The sequence below is a fragment of the Pinus tabuliformis genome, chromosome 4_1 (genome assembly GCF_031772625.1).
Source record: "Pinus tabuliformis cultivar Carrire ecotype Pingquan chromosome 4_1, CPIR1, whole genome shotgun sequence".
Classification (NCBI taxonomy): Eukaryota; Viridiplantae; Streptophyta; class Pinopsida; order Pinales; family Pinaceae; genus Pinus; species Pinus tabuliformis.
Genome location: NC_142303.1, coordinates 553,309,009 through 553,319,803, shown reverse-complemented (window position 1 = coordinate 553,319,803; position 10,795 = coordinate 553,309,009).

The following is a 10,795-nucleotide window of genomic DNA, read 5'->3' as shown; positions in this document are numbered from 1 at the left end:
CATCGGATGGCGAGAAAATTTGGAGGAGAAATGCATTAGAGAATATGAATTAACATAAAAAAAAATTGAATTCAGTCCACTTCATATTTTTCGATAAAATGGCTACCATCGTCTATATACATTTTGGTTATTTCTCTGGATCCGTGCATATATTGCACACAATTTTTGGTCGGTAGAAGCATAAAGGTAATACTAAAAACATCACATAATTTTCCATGAACCTATTGATAAATTATGGAAATTGGATGACCAAATATGCTACAATTTGTTTCATGGAATCCAATAACCATAGTGTAAATTTAGTAACCATTCATTGCTTTGAATACTAGCAATTCCTCAAACTAAAATTCACCACATGGCTTTTGTGTGCAAACACCACGAGATGATTCAGCACTTATTAAATGAGTTTCAAACTAAATGAGGAGGGAACTACCCCATGATCAAACTTAGAGTTATCAAACATCAAAAATTTGTAGATATGCACATTGTTGTGTTATGAATGAATGCTCGGTTTATTTTTCAACTTTAATGGCTAATCATGAGATTTTTGTGTTGTAGCATGAAGGAGAATGAAAGGGAAGTGTTGCCACACTAGAACTAACACTTACAAACTTGTGATTATCACACAAGAAACAACCAATCGAAACTCAAATTCTAAGAAGTAAGTGTTGCCACACAAGTATGAATACTTACAAAACTTGTTGTTTCCACGCAATACCTAACCACAAGAAAGTTGATCGTGGCTTAAATCCTTCTAGTGTACTTTTTCAAAGAAAGAAGACCTAGCCACACAATTTAGGAGAATCATATGCAAGGTTGCATACATACATGCAAAATATTTAATTGGGAGGAGAATGTTGAGCATTCAAAGTTGCCATTATTTCACATCCTTTTTCTTGACTTTAAATCATTTCCCACTTATTTGTAACTTTGAGTTAATACCATTTTAATATTTATATTTGGGATTAGGTTCCATATTTATAGTGAATTTAGTTTAGTATTTTAAGTAATTTTATGATTAAATCTTATTGAAATAACATGTTTTCACTTATCGTTGAAAGTTGGATGAGCTCGGTGATGATTACAAGTATATTTGGAGATTCCAACAATGCACATTTATATTTAGGATTAGGTTCCATATTTTACAGTGCATTTATTTTAGTATTTTAAGTGAGTTTATGATTAAATCTTACTGGCATAACATGTTTTCACTTATCCTTGAAAGTTGGATGAGTTTGGTGATGATTAAAAGTATATTTGGAAATTCCAACAATGCACATTTTCACCACCTAGCCTCAAATTCGAATTTCATGCTTGTTCATTGGAGATTTGCCATGGATTTGGATTATCATCAAATATCTTGAATGTGGAAAGAATCTTGGACCATAGACAAGATTAATTTGATTAGTTTTAAATTATTAGCAAAGATTTTGTAATTATTTACTAGTTGATTTTTAGTTTCTACTTATTAGTAAATGGTTGTAACCATAAGAGAGATTTGTGGATCTGAATTAAATTAAATTAAATTAAATGGATCATCTAAATTAAATGGTTGATAAATGGGGATACACATCAATCCATGACATGGGTCAAAACACTTACTAACAATACATCTCACATTGATAAAATTTTAAAAATCATAAAAAATAACTAAATTTTAATTTTAATTAAATTATTATTATTGTTAATTATTAAAAAAAATTAATATATAAAGTAAACATTTATACATTTTAAAAATAGATGTAACAAGATTCTTAACCATGGAGATTCACCCCCACTTTCACATGGAGATTCTTATTAGTCCCTACCAAGGGTATGACTCTAGCATTCAATTTGTTTGTTGTCCATGATTAATTTGACATTGACCAATGCAACTTATAATGTTTATCTTTGGTCTGCGTGGGGTAGCTCAAGTGGCGATGGTCATGGAATGAAGTCTCACCGAATTGAAGATCTTGGGTTTGAATCTTGTGCTACCCTCCCCTCGTAGCAGGGTGAATAATGGACATGTAAAACTCGAAAATTGGGGAGTCCTACCAAGCTTTTATATATATATAAAATCTATATCTTTGAAAAATGAATATTTATTTTTCAATATTTAAAAAAAAAAACTAATTTTCAAACATTTGATTGGAAAATAACTTGAAGCTCTTCTTGCATCATTTCCAGAAGATAATGCCATGTGAATAACTTCCTCACATATTTTATGCAATAATTTATGGATATGGTTAAAATACTCATGCATAATTTTTCTATATTGTTGTAGTGATTTTTTATTCTTAAGCGTTGAAGGAAGTAAATAACACATTTACCATCAGTTACTCTCCATTATAATGTAAGAAAACATTTTCATAAAAATTGGATAGGAATAAGATGTAAATAAATATGTTTACAGATATTACTTCTCACCATTATTTATGTTGTCCTTAACACTTGTGTGGGAGTAGAAGTGTAAATGAGTAGACTTCTAATGGTTACTACCCACCAAAATTTATGAAAGTCCATGTGCGTGAGAAAAAAATTAATTTATCCACTTCACATCTCAATTTATTAGTTCCTCCCAAAGCAAAACTATAATATTCCATTTTCCTATAAACCACTAATAATTTGGCTAACATTGACCCATCTAGGTTATAACTTCTTTACGCAATTTTTCTCATAATTTTATTTTATTTTATTTTATTTTATTTTATTTTATTTTTTTCAATCTTGAGTGGCAAGGACTAAGCTACGCTACAACACTTTTTCTTAAATCCACTTTGTTACAATACCATGGTTTATCAATACCACGTGCCCAAAAATTAAGAATAATTTGATTTCCTTCAACAAGATGTTGTTGAGGGAGGAAGGACACTACCAAATAGGGCATTCTTGAGCCAGTTGGCTAGTAAAATACCTAATCATACGTCTAAGGAAAGATCTTGTGAGGTCTCCATCTATCACTATTATGGAAGCCAAAACTGACACGAGGGGAGAAATGGTAATGGCTACCATTCTCGTTGGTTGGGAGGAGTGACTCTAATCCTCTTTTATTTCCCTAATATCCTAGATATGAGCAAATAAGTATTTTTGCCCCTCCATAACCTAAATAAGTATTTTTGCCCCTCCATAACCTAAATTGTTTCTGTAATTATAATGGTATGAATATTTCTTCTGTAAAGGTTACGATATCAGTAGCTATGTTGGATAGTGAAGTGATATGATAGATATTTTACGAATGTTGAAACTTTATGGTAAAGGTGGTGGTATAAATCATTGTATTGAACATTAAAATGAGCTAGTAAATATTTATTTAATGACTAATTGTAAGGAGATGGGACCAATTTTTAATGAAAGAATTTATCGATTTGTAGTACCTTCGCGTAAACGAAACTAGTATGGTTATTAACAAATGTGTTAGTTTTAAATATAACAGACAAGATTAATTTAAATATGACAAAAATCTAATGCTAGTCTTTCGAAATTGATATAGAGACAGAAAAAACAGAATACTCAAATATAATAACTAGACCAAACATAGTTGCAACTAATTAGATTAAACCATCGATATTTCCAGAAAACTTATCATACGAGTACTGAAAGGAAAAGTTGTGGAAATAATAAGATCTGCAACTAGACAAACGTCAATGAAACTAGTTCTCCAAATCTAAAACAGGTTACATATCATCAATTAGGGACTAGTATGCCCATTCTTAGCAGCATGATGCAACCGCAAAATTATAAATATTTATAGTAAGTTTCAAACTCTACCTGACTGAAACTTAGAGTCTCTTAATATATAAAACATTCAATGTATAAAAAAACTCAACCAGCAGAAATATCTAAGGCCTTGGGGATGAAAGAGAGTACAAAATGGGTTACTCTGGAAACTATGCCTCAAATAAAAATCTAAATGTAATAATAGAAAGTACTAGAAACCTGCATATGTCAACTTACAACATAAGAATTCTGAGTTGAACATTTGGGAACTAGGTATTCATAATACAGTAAGCGCATATGTCAGAATAACTTGAAATGTTGAACCGACCTGCAACGAAAAGATAAAGGAGGTTAGAAAGATATCACTGATGGGAAAAAATAATGATAAAGAAGAAAATGGGGAATCACATAAGCATTTACCTACAACCCTTTGTGGAACTCCTGTGAGAGGAATCCCAAGAGTCTCATCAAATAAACTAAGAAAATAAACATGGCTCACCATAAGAAACCTTTGGTAGAAGACAGTCAAAGATAGAGGAGTCTCGATGGATGCACAGGCAACTATGTTGCATAATATGGCTTATAACACCAAATATCAAAGGTATAATATGGGTTTAGAATTGATAAATTATTTTTATGAACAATTTCATAGTTCTGAAGATATATTCTGAATATACAACCCTTACCGACAGATGCCAACTACATTAATAAATATATGAATGTGCCATAATTATATGAAATAATCCAGGAACAGCCCTAGGGTAAAGTTCCTAAACCCCATGAAGGTAATAATTTTATAGAAAACAAGGGTGACAATTTTAGAACTGTTTAGAAGCGCCTAAGCATACATATTTGGAATAAATTATCGTAAAACTCATGATTATTTAACTTTATATCGAATTCAAGGTGAGTGTAAATAAAGACACATCTGGAAACAATAAACACAAGAATGAAAAGAAACGATTGCATAAGTAGACCTTGCACATTGTAGCAGGAATTAAGATCTCTGTAAACTCTAGTCACGAACCTATGAGCGAAAATGTCCTTGATTTACCTGCTAATGACCAAAAAATGGAAAGGATAGAGCCTATTGTTATAATTTCTAGAAGGAACGTACTAGGCAACCAAAATCTGTTATATAAACATATTTACACAATCAACCTCGCATTTATCTAGTAAAATGATTATAAAAGCCTTAGTGGTAAATTACTTGTCTGAACAATGTGTTGGCACAAGTTTTGCCTCATCGAAATGAGGTTTCCTCTTTGGGAATTCGCAAAGGCATCCTCTGGCATAGGAGCAAGAAAATGAGGGTCTCGCGGCGCAAACCGTGGAAGGTGGTTACTCCCTAGCCAACCCTTCCAAATGAGCACCGTTGATTTAACCCTACCGAGCTGTAGATCTAACATCCTACAAATCCCGATGCCATCCACCGTCCAAATGGAGTACGTCTGGAGCACGGTTTAGGGAGTGTTTGGAGATAGAGGAGTAAAATAAGAAATTAATTGTTGTACCTAATTTTCAATAAAGAATGACAAAAAAAATATTAATCTAATACATATACATAATTGTACTAACCTAGGTTGCATAAAATCCTCAGGTCTATGCGCATATACAAGGAAAAGTGTCTGGTGCATCATGTCAATATAAATATAAACACAAATAACTTGTAATTATAGAATTTACTTGCGTGAAAAATATTCAATTGGAGAGGATATTAAATAGATTAAAACAATTTGTAAGTGAGGTATGTTACAAGTGGTATTAGAGCTGAAATGTTCAACATTATGGCATGTTTAAGCGGCCAATAGTAGAAAACCATGTTATATTTCATTGTACGAGGAAATGGGAAATGCAGCAACTTTACTTAGATGACCCTTACCTAATTCAATTTTGAGATATGAGCACAGTCAATACATATTCACTATGTTATTTAAAAATCAAAGGCAGAAATCCCCTATTAAGAATTGACAATGAGAAATGGATTAAAAAAAATGTTTATGGGTAACCTCGATTATAAAATACTGAGGGAATTTAGTACCTATAAAACTAAATTATTGATCGCCTAGGAGAACAAACAATTAATGAATGAATTATTTGACAATAAGAGATAATTAAGCAAATCATACTCCATTGTTGTTGGTCATGATGTGGAATGATGGGGAAGTGTATGCACCAACCAATCAGAAGATAAATACTAATAAAATTAGCAAAGTAATATTCTTATACTATGGATATGTTTGAGAAGGGACGTGGATGTTTCCAATGAAATCATTATGAGGAATATGGGATTATCTACAAGACAAGTAGCTATTAATAGATGTGAAATTCTATTTTTAAGGTTATATAGTTTATAAACTTTGTTCAAAAGAGGAGTGAATAAAATTGTTCATGATAAACTAAAAATCTGAATCTTATCTACAAACGGAAAACTATAGTAACAACCTAAAAACCCTCAACAAGTTGAATACGTTAAAATAAAAAAATTAAGAACCTTATAATATATACATCAAAATCTATAGTATACTGATGTACCCCAAGGAAGTAAGTTGAGCACATTTAAGGATAAATCTTGTCCAAGTTAAATGGGTGTATAGGATGCATATGATTACCAAATGATTCAATGATGGGTGATTGGTGGAATGGTCAAAATCATTTCAATTAAAATGGTAGTTATTGACAATAATGCCATTAAAGGATAAAATTTTATATGATAACAGTGTACCTTAGGTAGAAATGAGTCCAATACAATCATGATGGCTAATACAACTTTCATGATTGATGGAGATAATGTCTACGCTGGTAAAGGAATTAATGAACTTTTGCACAGAAAAGTTATTTAAAGAAAGCCACATAAAGAATGGTCATCATAGTAGAACAATTAGCATAAACCATCAACATGGAGGACCATAAACAATTCAGTGATTGCAAGTTGTAGTAGAATTGCAGTATAAGGTACCTGATCTAGGACCAATGACATGAAGATAGGTCGTGACAAATATGATGGAAGAAAAACAATCTCGAAAATAATAAGATATAACTGAAACTTTTAAGTGGAAGGAGTGTGGTAATCATATCTAGGATACTTCACGACACCAAATAGATATAGAACAATGTTGTGGACATCTAGAAGAGAAACCCACATTTCATCAAAATTTAACGTGTAAAGCGAGTAAGACCAACATTGAAAATATGAAACTTTGTTAAAGAATGTAATGGCCCTAAACATGGGAAATAAATCCAACTATTTTTAAAAAAATTATGTGTCTCGTGAACATAGAGGACTCAGGAAATTTTGTGAGTTATAAACTCACAATACAAAATTCTAGAATGATTCTCTGGATGGTATATTTCATAACCACCTTGCAATTGGGAAGTCCATGTATGATTGAAACAAGATGACAATACTTTTTGATTAATTGAAATGGCTAATATTTGTAATTATGATATTTAAGGACTTGAGATAAATTGAAAAAATAAGACAATTAGGAGTAAATGCATGCTAAACCTTAGGATCAATCTAGTAGAACTACAGGAGAACCATATTTATATATAACACAGTTGTAATTAGGATGGGGGCTTTTAACGAGGACTTAATGCCTTTCTCTTTGAAATTTTTGGAAAATATTATGGACAGCATAAGAATATATGTATATTTATATATATGTGTAAGGTATACACGACAATGAACTGATGTAGTAAATATACATAATATTCCATTGTTTTAACTTGCCTTGAGGAATAAGTGGTAGGTTTAAGTAAAATGATGATTAGAAATGAATAGATAGTCGAGTAAGATAATTGAGGGATATGCAATATCATTTTAGAAAAAATTTAAAAAGAGAATGCTGATGCCTGGTGGCATGAAAAGTGAAACATGCCACTAGTCAATGTTACCCCATATTAATACCTCAAATACAACTCCTATAGACACAAACTAAGCTTGGTCAAATAACTGACTAGAATGAATCTCTTGCTTATAAATACCATGTCAAGATAACCACACTAAGAGAATGAGTTGAGGTTGATAGGAAAAAGAGGAAAATAGTTCCCCAGGCACCTCAATCAACAAATGCAGAATAAAAAGGATGTGAACTCTAAAGGAGAGTTAAAGGTACTTATGAGGGAGGAAGGGATGAGAAGTATTGTTGTGAAATTTGGTGATGTGAATTTATGGTTGATTTTAAGTATGCCATATTATTCCAAGTGTGTTCTCAATTCATCACAGTGATTCCATTAATATTATCCTATGCTTTTATGACTCAGTGGTACTAGGGAAGCACAAAAGGAAAGGGTTATTAAAATAAAAGAGTAATACTTAGCTTGAAAATGGAAAAACAAGCAATTGTGCTAAAACCTTGGTAATATTGTGTTACGATATATTCAATATTCTGGAGTTATGATGGTATCTAAAGAATTGGTCATTAGTTGCAAACCATCATGGGGACAATATGAGACATGTCCCTGGGTGGAACCTGCCAAGGGTTCTCAATTTAATACTCGTGTGTGTGTGTGTCTATCTATATATATATATATATATATATATATGACTTATGACTTTTGTAATATATGAATCAAATTAAAATTTTATTAAGATAGGCTACATGAATGGGATTTCATAAACAAAATACAACAATGTGTATGTCACGGTAGAAATAAACACAAGGGTTTGTGACAACAAAACATTTAGGAAAATACATAGATTGTGCAGTCTACAATTGATAGTGTGTCATAAGAAGCACTGTGAACTAGTAGAAAATGTAATAAAAGTTACACAACACCATAAAAGGATTTGAAATCCATAGCTATTAAATACATGAAATGAAGACAATGATAAACCATGATGACAAGAATAAGGATAACTAGAATGACTGTTGTGAAATGAATAATTATCCCCATACTAAGTAAAACTATTATTTCTTTTTAATAATTCATAAGATCCTATAGGCTAAATATATTAAGTAACCTATTGATCGAATGAAGTGTATGACATGTCAGGAACTTGAATTTTAAAAAACAAACTATACTATATCAACAAGGGAGTTTTGGATACTAAATAGACGTACAAATGCAAAGAGAGAAATTCCATGATTACGTATAGAAGAAAAGTGTGTACAAGTTTTATCCACCATATACAATACAACATGACAAAGAGGTGCAAGTTGAGGAAATGCTACAAGAGGACTTTTGGTGTTGCCTTGAACGAAAATAGTAAAGTAACCCAAAATAGACATGATTAAGTTACTTGGGCAAGTAGTCAACATTATATCCATTAAGGCAAGAGAAGGAAGTTATCCTAAACTATACTTGGGTATGATAAGTGCGTATATAACATTTGAAATAAGATAAAGGTAAATGATTTTTGAAGATATGATCATTTTTCAACAATTAGTACTCGTAGAATTGATACCTTTATGGTCTAAAACTTATAGCAGGATGACCTGGTGGGGTTTTGTCATTTGAACTAGCCAGTGGGTAAGTAAAATAATTTAAAATGATGAGTTTACAATGATGTTGATAATTTTTTTACGAGTGTGGGTTACTGAACTTGTTGGGTTGTGATGCTTATTGATGACCTTTGTTGGGCATGTAAAGAACAACTAATAATGTTGGTAATGAATATTAAAATAATATATATGTTCTTAAATAATAATGGATGGGAACTAATTCCCATAACAATTGTGAATGTAGGCTAGATTGGATGATGAAACCTTGTTTGAACCTTTGCGCATTCTCGATCAGAGAAAATTATGTTGCAAAAACAAGTGGTTAACCAGGTTAAGTGCAACGGAAGAATTTTATGCAAGAGAGGCTACCTGGGAGAGAGGAGAATAAATATTTTATGCACAACACACATTCTAGTTTTTACGACTAAGAAACACCAAGGATGGTGTTTTGATCAAGGGGGGAAAGAAGTAACACCCTTCAGTGAAAAGTAAATATTTAATCTACTAAGGTGAACCGGTGAAATATCTAATGTTTAAAAGTTTAATTAATATTTGGTTATGGTTGGCCAAGAAATTTACGGGGAAATCTCATTAAGTGAAAGTTTCACATACCAAACAGTTATAGATAGTTAGTCCCATCCCCAGAGATAAATTATCTCAGTTGGGTGAAAGAAGACAAGATGGTATGAGGGAGAACCTGAGGCCGTTAAGAAGGGGGAATAGAAAGAATAATTTGATTTCCTCAAAAAGGATGTTATTGAGGAAGGAATGACACTTCCAAATAGGGCATTCTTGAGCTGGTTAGCCAGTGGAATCCCTAATTAGACTTGGAGTCTAAGGAAAGACCTGGTGAGGTCTCCATATATTATTGTTTTGGAAGTGGAAATTAGCAAGGGGGAGAAATGGTAATGGATACCATTCTCATTGGTTGGGAGGAGTGACTTTAATCCTTTTGCCTCCCTATGACCTAAATTGTTTATGTAATTATAATGGTATGAATATTTCTTCTGTAAGGTTTATGATATGAGTAGCTCCGTTAGATAATGAAGTGATATAATAGATATTTTCTGAATGTTCAAACTTTTTGTAAAGGTGGTGGTATAAATCACTGTATTGTACATGAAATGAGTTAGTAAATCTTTCTTTAATTACTAATTGTAAGGATATTACAGTTAGTTATATATATATATATATATATATATATATATATATATATTATAAAAATTTAAACACTAACTCTGTACCATATTTAAATATTAAAAATTGTAATCTTTTATTATTTTTAAGTATTCAATTATTTATAAAAAATAATTATTACATATATTATTCTAGATGAAAAAGATAATCATCAGAGAATCAAAACACAAATCAGTGTTTATTTTTTCTCAATACAAGTTTGATTGAAAAGGACAATATTAATTATAATAAGTTTAGAATGTAATGAAAAAATAAAATCTATAGTTAAGGTGGTTTAAATTGAAGCTATCTAAAACTAGACATGGTGTTGATGTATGCAAGAATGAAAGTTTCCAAATTTAAATTTTTGAAACTTAATTATTATTTTTAGATGTGTGTATTAAGGAGTGACTTTAATAATGCAGTTAAAAGAATTTTGGTGGCAAACATGTATATATCCTCTTATTTATGAC